Source organism: Pan paniscus, chromosome 5 (genome assembly GCF_029289425.2).
Source record: "Pan paniscus chromosome 5, NHGRI_mPanPan1-v2.0_pri, whole genome shotgun sequence".
Taxonomy (NCBI): Eukaryota; Metazoa; Chordata; class Mammalia; order Primates; family Hominidae; genus Pan; species Pan paniscus.
Window position 1 is genome coordinate 190,544,246 of NC_073254.2, and position 9,353 is coordinate 190,553,598.

The window sequence follows — 9,353 nt, forward strand, 5'->3', positions numbered from 1 at the left end:
TTTCTAGAATGTGGTTAATTTCTAGAGGCAGCTGGGTTTCCTGTGGAGAAGACAGGTTTGCCTACGCAGCGTAGAGAGGAGACGGCTGTGTGGGCTCCAGCCCCAGGGGAAGTAGGGCCCGGGGGTCACCGCGAGGAAGCTCCATCAGCCGTGGTGGCTCTGTGGAATCTGAAGAGCGTGGTCTCACGGCCACCTCCCCCTGCACCAGCCGTGTGGCCCAAGGTGATGTCTGTGTGCCTTGGTTTCCTGATGCGTAGAACGTAGCCAGCTGGAGGACAGGGGAGCTGTCGGGTTCTTTGTGTGGAGCTCTGCAGAAGGCTGTTCGTGCTGTAGGCAAATTCCACAAGATCTAGGAGCCAGGACCCCAGGTGCCTTGATGCTGGAGGGAAGAACCTGGCTGAGATGCACCTGCAACTGTTTGGAGCTGGTGACCTTGGGCCCAGCACACCCTCGCTGCTGGTGGACACAGTACCAGCGCTGCCCCTCACGAGCAGCTGCGAGGCCCTCGGGCAGTGGCATGGGCGCCGTCGCTTCCTGCCAACCCCACATCCTCATTTCCCACGCTTCTCCTTCCACCTTCCATGATCACTGGGACCTACTGCCTCAGGACCCGCCTCAGAGGGACAGAGGGAAGCAGACCACCCTTTTCTTCAGAGAGTTCATGGCCCAGGGAGGGAACGCTGGCTGGGGACGATCACAAAGCCTCTCTGGTGCCCGGCCAGCGACAGGGACCCTCGGGGCTGCGGGGGGAGAGGACGCCCCTGCCCTGGCCGCACAGGGTTGGGTTAGAGGTGAGCTGGGGCCGGAGAAGCCACAGGAGCCATGTGGCGCCTTCTCAGGAGGTGCTTCCGCAGCTTCGCCTCCTCTCGTCTTCCGTGTGCAGGGAGGGACCAGCCGAGTGACAGCTGGGAGCAAAACTGGTCACCTCCCCTCGGGCTCTGGGCAACTGTCAACCTGCAGCTTTGAGTCTCTCCCTCTGGAATCTTCTATCTGGGGTATGATAATGTTATTACATACGTTGGTTATTTACAGCGCAACATGAAAAGGCAATTTGTAAGGACTGGTCCATCTAATCAGGGCGAATCACCGGTCTTCTGAGTCATCGTATTGAGTTTAGTTTCCGACTAATTGCTAAATATCTTCACATTGCGTGGATATTGCCCAGCTCTGCCTCCCTTGCTGAAGGTGTCCCTGTGGATGCTGAGCTTCCACGGAGGGGCTGCTGCCCCCTCTGCCCCCACAGCTCAGCTCGAGTTCACCAGTGGGGAAGGCCGAGGGCCTGTGGAATGAGGGCTCCATTCCCCCACCGCAAGGAGTGAACAGCACCGAGGTTCCCGTCGCCGAGCCGCAGCGCTGTGCAAGCCCTCGATGGGCGACGGACACCAGGCCCCAGCCCAACGCGCTTCCTTTGGCTCCTCCTGAACTGGGGGGGCCTCGCACCCGCCTTGCCAGGGCCCTGGCATCTGTCTCACTGGCCTTTCTCACCTGGTATTCCAGCGAGGAGGGCACTTCAGTTTTACCTCCCTTTGAGAGGCAAGATCTTCTCAACCCACAAGAAGAGGCGACCAGGTCCTGGGTGACAGTCGAATAAGCCTGGTCCAACTGGGAACAAGTCTTCTGGGCCCTAATTTCCCACATGGTGTTCTTGTCTGACAAAATCACAGCCTTCCACGTTCAAGAATCTTCATTCATCTCTCTCTTTCAGCGAATGTTCCCTAAGCTCTCCCATCACTGAGCACTGCTGCCAACAGCCCAGCTGCATGCTACCACTTTGGTTTGATGGAGAGAAGGGCTCAGAACCTCGTGCAAGTGGGAGGCAAGCAGAAGTACAAAGGCATCTTCCGGAGCCGAGGCGGGGGCCGCAGAGGGTCTGTCTCAGTGAGATCCCACTGTCTTCCAGGGTTTGCCACCGCAGCAGTAAGCCCCGGAGTGGCCCCACACCCTAAGATCCACGGGGGAAAAGGTGGATGTCTCAGCATGGGTTTGTAACATTGTTCTCTTAAATAAGCAGAGGATGCAGAATTAGGAGCAAGCATTCCGAGGGGTGGCCAGCTGTGGCTTCCGAGGGGCACCTGACCTCCCATCTGCCTTCTGAGCACCAGCTGCCCCAGGTGAGGTGTGTGGAGTTCCACAGCTATGATGAGCCGTCGCCATGGAGAACAGCGGCTCACGATTGCTTTGATTTAAATTGAATTAAGGTGAAAATGAATCAGGGCATAACTCTCTTCTTTCAGCCAGATGTCTTTCTGAACCGGTGTATATATGACTTTAAAAAGTCACGAGGGTTTTGGGCCCAGGGATCAGGCAGGAAGGAAAGGCAGTGCGGTGCAAGGAGGGGTGGGTTAGAAATTGTATCCAGAACCGCTGTGGCTTGTACTGAAGGAAGAAACTTCGTAGTTCTGCTTCTATTTCTACGACAACACCAAGGAAGGTGTGTGGGGTGGGGAGCAGGTACACACAGGTCCTTGGTATTACCAGTGGTCCAGGATTGTATAATTCCGTTTATTCTACCCATCCCACACCCTGACCCTGACTCAAGTCCTGCAGCCCCTTGGTGCCCTGAGCCCCCTCCCCTGCCTGTTCCTAAGTAATCAATCACCCTAAGACCCCGTTCTAGGTTTCAGCAGATGAGGACGAGTTAATCAGACAAATAAGCCATGGGGTAGGCAGGGGTTGTGGGTGCTGCTTCCTGGTGCCTCTGGCAAACCAGAAGGGAGCTGCCTCCCCGCGGTCCCCACCCTGTCTCCAAGCTTCCCAGCAGAGCCCCACATCTAGCAATTGGGCCCAGCTTTAACCAGACGGAGGAGCAGCCTGACGTCCTGCCAGCCCCAGAGACAGATGTGGGCACAGGAAGGGAAGGCAGGGAGGAGAGGAAGCCAATAAAAAGTGTTAGCATCCGTCAGGGTGACCCTTTACAGAAACTGCGTCAGCCTGAGGACGCAGGGACAGGCTGTGCGGAGAAGCTGCTGGCCGTTGCCGCTTGAAAGCTGGGTCCCTGCGGCCTCCCCACCCCAGGGCTCCCTCGGAGAAATTCTCATAGAACCCCTAAGCAATGCGCGGGGAAAGAACGGATGCCACCCGGAAGCATGCCGAGGAAGAGTCCATTCATGGGAACTTCCAGAGCCGGTCACAGAGGCCAGATCCACGATCAGCTGCATGGCAGGGGCTTGCCCGCAGGACCGGAACCTTGGTGAGCATCAGCGGTGGGCACTGTGTTTCCCCAAGAGTGACCCGGGGTGCCTTCAGGCCAGGCGCAGCTTCTACTCCTCATTTATCTCCACCACGCAGAGCAACGTGCGGCACAGATGAAGCACTCAGGGAACATTTAAATGAGTCCGTGGGATGCACCTAAAAGAAATAGAGGTTTTCCAAAGAATAAGCAGGTACAAGTTAGACCCCACAAAAAAGATAGGCAGGCAGGCATTTGTTAAGTCCATTTCATTTCACCCTAGGGTTTTAACATCAAAGTATCCCTGTAATGAAGAGGCATTTTGTTACCCAAATTCTCATGTTCTTCAAGAGGGAGTAGAAAGGAAAAAAAGATGAAAAGGGAGAAACAGTACAGCCCCTACCTTCAAACTTACTACCCCCACCATACACACACACAGACACACACAGAGTAAATGACATGGATATTTATCCAGTCTGCCATAAGACACCTGGCCCCACCTTATAAATGAGGGAAGCCTGGGCCAGCACAGTGGCTCTCAACTATAAGCTCAGCACTTTGGGTGGTCAAGATGGGAGTCTCACTTGAGCCCAGGAGTTTGAGACTAGCCTGGGCAACATGGCAAAACCCCATCTCTCCAAAAAATACAAAAATTAGCTGGGCATGGTGGTGGCACATTCCTGTGGTTTCAGCTACTCAGGAGGTTGAGGTGGGAGGATCCCTTGAGTCTAGGAGTTCAAGGCTGCAGTGAGCTGAGATTGTGCCACTGCACCCGAGCCTGAGCAAAAGGAGTAAGACCCTGTCTCGGAAAAAAAGAGGGAAGCTCGGTGCTGGGTATGTCAGAGATGGAAAGACTCTTTCCAGTCTTTATGTCTCATTGGACAACGTGAAGATTCAACTTCCAGGGCTGCTCAGTAGAGCCAAGTCTGGAAAACAAGCTCGTGGGCACCACATCACAAGCACGTTTTCCCTGGAGCCCGCGTCGTCACCACTGTATTCCCAACTCCACTCCGAGGGCCTTTCAGGGTGGAGGAGAGAGCTGTGGCCAAAGGCAGTGAGAGGCAGAACCCCCAGCCCAAAAGCCAGATTTCAGCCTCAGGGACGAGCCAGGGTTCACCACCCCCGCGACACCCCAGGCCTCTGTGCAGAGACTGTGCTCAGGCCCAGCGCTTGCGCTGGAGAAAAGGCGGAGACATTCAGAACCCAGGGGATTCCAGGCTGCCTTCTCCACAAGGGTCAGGTTTGTGGAGGAGAAAGGGGAAGATTCTCCACCCACCAGGCGCCTCCTGGACTGTCAAGAACTAACAGGGACTAGATCACCCGAAATAGCAGATCAAATTGAAACAGCATACTTAGCTTTTGGAACGAACCACGAAGCAGGCAGGAGGACCGGAGATTGCAACATACTGACCTTCCGAGTTCTGTTTGGGTCAGTTTGTTAAAATTAGTTTGTCCTCCCGGGAGACGCGGCCAATGCAGCCTTTTCTGTGGCAGGAGTCCAAACACAGTCTCTGCTGCTCTCCACGCACGGCAATGGGAAGGCAGCCCTTTCCCCTCCATCACTCCGGGGAGCCCACGTGCGGACAGGGTCCTCTGTAGCATCTTTAAATTGGAGGTGACTTTGTACCGTTGGAGCCGGGGGCAGAGTCAGCAGTGACCTCAACAGTTAGGACCAGGATAAGTTCCTTCTGCTGAAAGAGGACGTTAAGATGAGAAGGGCTTGGCCGGCCGCGGTGTTTCACGCCTGCAATCCCAGCACTTTGGGAGGCCGAGACCATCCTGGCTAACACGGTGAAACCCCGTCTCTACTAAAAATACAAGAAATCAGCCGGGCGTGGTGGCGGGCGCGTGTAGTCCCAGCTGCTCGGGAGGCTGAGGCAGGAGACTGGCGTGAACCCGGGAGGCGGAGCTTGCAGTGAGCTGAGATCGCACCACTGCACTCCAGCCTGGGCGACAGAGCGAGACTCCGTCTCAAAAAAAAAAAAAAGAAAAAGAAAAAAAGAAATGCTTTTAGCGCACTTAGAGCATTTAGAGCAATGGGATGATTAATTCCATTTTCCATTTCAGGCCTCATCTCAAGTATTTTTATTTCTTTCTCTTCCTCACCTTCCTGCCACCAGTCACTGCCCAGTGACCTCGCTAGGTCAGGGCTAGAGTGTAATCATGATGAATAAACTGGGGGTTTCATGATATTTCTGACACCTGTTTGACTACAGAGACACTGAACTGTCCTCTGCCAGGTCCAGCCTGGGCTCTAGAGCCTGCATCTGAGGCCCCTGCCCCACTCGCTGGGAGCAGCTCCAGGGCTCCCCCACCTCCCTTCCCTCTCCTGTTTCAAAAGTATTGACTTTGAGGATCAGAAATGGTCCTAACTGTTGCTTTTTCATTTTAACTAAAACTCTCAAATTTAGAGTGTTTTTCCCTTTTCAATATACCTTTTTAATATTGCTTTTTTTTTTTTTAAGATGAAGTCTTGCTCTGTCCCCCAGGCTGGAGTGCAGTGGCGCAATCACAGCTCACTGAAGCCTCGGCCTCCCGGGCTCAAGCCGTCCTCCTGCCTCAGCCTCCTGAGTAGTTGGGACCACAGGTGCCACCAGCACACTCAGCTAATTCTTTTAAAATTTTTTTGTAGAGACAAGATCTCACTCTGTTGCTTATTGCATTTTTTTATTTCATATGTTTATACCAAATTTTTTTCTAAGCTTCTAAGAAAGAGCTGAAATTCACAAAATCAAATTCATACTAATTCTAGAAGAAACAATACTTGCCCTTCTGCAGGTGAGCAATTCCTATTGTAAGCGTCTGACACCAGATGCCCTTCCCCCCTTCTTCCTTCCTCTCTCCCCCCACAGGTCAGGGTGGGACAGTGCAAGAGAGAAAGTTGGAGACACCATGAATCCCGTCACAAACACTCTTAGGCCACTTCCATAAAAGTGTAAGAGGTTCTAGGCATCAGGCTAAAGTACTGCTGTTGAGGTCCATGATGTCTACACCAGGGTGCCACTTGGGGGTTTGGCAAGGCAGGCTGAGGGGCAGGAAGTGGCAGATTCTGATCCTGTCTCTGAAAAGTGATTTTATCTGTTGAATATCCCAGCACTGAGCTGTGAATTAAGATTCACTAAAGCAATCAAGGTTCTTGTAAAATATCCAGGACCACAAAGCAGATATATTTTTCCTTATGGTTCAATAATTTTAAAGTTCAAATTAACTTAAAACAGTAACATGCTTTTCGTGAATGGTGCTTTGACCATGGGTTTAGACACCGAGGAAGGAGAGGAAGTTGGTGCACAGGAAACAGCCTGGGAGGCCCTTGGCAGTTGAGGCACACGTCTGCACCTCTTGCCATGGAAGGCTGGCTTGTCTTCTAAAAATCGTATCCGAGGAAGATTCTACCACTTCCTCGATAAACCACTGACAGCCTTGAGGTTTTCTTCATGCCTTGATCCAACGAGAATGCCCCGTCCTGCAATTTTAGATGATTTCCTCTTACACTGACCTTATTTTCTTTGAGAACGTAATTAATGACATGAGTCTTGTCATTTTTCTTTTCTGTGCTTTAAAAAAACCAAAAGGTTCTGATGCTCATGTTGCAATACATTTTAAAATGCTGCTTCATTCTGCCCTCCTCAGGTACCTCACTCCGGATTCTATTAAAATCGTAATCTCTAGAAGATGGATTCAGCAAATGCCAGGCGTGGAGCCATGAATGTTTCCATAAGAAACGAGAAAAATAGAAAGAATGTGTGTTAGCCAGACGACACCTTGATGGCACCCCTGCCACCTCCCCAGCCCTCCTCAGTGGCAAAGTGATTTAGCTCAGTTGGGCTTCTCCAAAATGGAAGTAGTCACTTGTTTGAGCAAATAAATGTAATTAAAGTTGTTCCGGAAAAATGCTAGTACTCTGCACTAATACATATCATCTTAAAAACTTATCTCTGAATTGTTTCCAAATGACAAATGTGTAAAGTTTCTAAGTACTTTTTGTTTTCTTATCCTTGTAGTAGAAGATACTACATTCAACACAGACGTACTGTATGCCTCCTGCGTGTGAGGCCTGGTGCTCATGGCGCGTGTCCTTGCATGCAAAATTCTACTCTTCATCTTGACGTTTCTAGACATTCAGCTGTTCCTCAGGAAACGATTTACCTTCCCTCTGCCCTTTCTGTAAAATGCATGGACTGAGGAATTACTAATGCATAACACTTCGTTTGCTGGATACCAAGTAGACGCACTCTTACCATATACAGGGCTGTATCTAGGCGGCCAGTTATTAGAATAAAAACAAAATACTATGTTCATCTGCTCAGATAATCCCTGTGTTTGGCTTCATGTTATGGTTCGAAACTCCTAGTGACATTGGTAAGAGTGAACACGAGAATGAAGCTTCTTTCATGATGAAATGTCCTGAGTGTGTGTCTGTGTGTTCTCAAATTATAGCTCACATGGATAGAGAACGTTTTCTTGCTTCAGCCTCAAGTGGGGATTGGGTTGCAGTGGTGAACCAGGGCCAACACAGCCCGCCCTCTTTGAGGTTGCAGTCTCCTGGGACACACGCCCACTAAACAAACAACTACACGAATTAATCATGCCACAGGGCAAACTGCAAGAGCACCATCACGTGCGGCAGGTAACCCAGGCGGGTCATTTTCGTGGCGGAAGAAGGTCACACTGGAAGTCACCAGACAGATGGAAGATCACACTCAAAGTCGCAGAGTGGGGGCGGATGGAGAACCAGGCTGCCAGGGCGCTGGCTGGAGCCGAGCGGTAACAGACCCGTGGGAGAATAACAAAATGAGGCTCCAAGACAGGCGGGAGCCGGATGGTGCATGACCTGAGAGGCCAAGTCAAGGATTTTGAACTCCACGCTAAAAGCAGCCGGAAGCCGTTCGCTGGCGCCAGCTGAGCACATGCGCAGAACTGTGCCCTGAAAAGCACCCTCCCCTACAGACGGGGAGGAGCTGCTCCCAGCACTGCTGCAGACACTGCCGTTTCCCTTTCAAGGACTTAGCAGAGTGGGCAATCACCTAGGGCGCCACCAGCGAGCGGCGGGCTCTGAATCAGAATCCCTGAGACTCTGCTACCAACGTCCTTGACCAGACTCCCACTCTCCACCCAGTTTAATAGGCTTGGTTTTGGCCTTGTAAGATTTCTCATCTGCAATGTGCGTATGCAACCACAGCAAGCCTCCCTAAGATGCATTCTGCTGTAGGTCACGTAATAGACACGGCGGTCCATAGACACCAGGAAACTGTCGTGTTTGCGTGTGCGTGTATTCACTGTATAATCCGGCTTAATGCTTTTGCTTATGGGAAGTTTCAAACGTATACGAAAGAGGAAAGAACACTGAAGTGAGCGTCCCCATGGGCCACTCCCAGCTGCAGCGACCCCCAGCAGTGCTCGTGGGACTCCCCGTGCCACCGTGTGCCCACGGCAGGGGGCTCCGAATCAGTCCCAGACCTCGTACTGTTTCATCCATAAATATTTCAGAATTTTCTCTAAAAGATAAGGTCTCTTTTTAAACTGAACAGTAATAACACATCACATCTAAACTATTTAGCAAGTACACTTTAAAATCATTTGGATATCCCAGTCAGCGCTTACATGTCTCCAGTGGGTTCATAAATTTTTAAAACTGTTTGAAACAGGAACCAGATCCAGACGCTGCGATGGATTGATATGTCCGTGTCTCTTTGTATCTATGGGTTCCCCTTCACCATTTTCTTGTTTTTTCCTTGCAATTTATTTGGCTACAGAGTTCCCTGGATTCGGCTGCGCAGATCCGTGGGGCGTTGAGGAAGGCGTTTTCAGTCCCGTGTTTCCATAACTGGTAATGAGACTGAGAGCTGTCATCAGATTCAAGCTCAATGTTCTTAGCAAAACACTTCTCCTCTTTGCTGGTATTGCTGGCCTGGTATTTAACGTGCCCTTAATGCAAGGAGGAAATGCAAGCGGAGTCGGGTCTGAGGGGAGTGAGCGCCAGTGCCTCCGCGCAGCTCCTGCTGCATCGGTCGCCCTCTGTCCATCCTGGGAACCGCTCAGTGCTTTGAGGTGCGCGCAAGTTAAAAATGCAATCACTAGAAGGAACCAGGGCTTAGCGGGGGGCAAAGCGGCAAATGAGGGGTCAGCCCACAGGGAGCCCGTGCGGTCCTGCTGAGCCAGCAGGCGGGACGCGCTTAGAGACCGG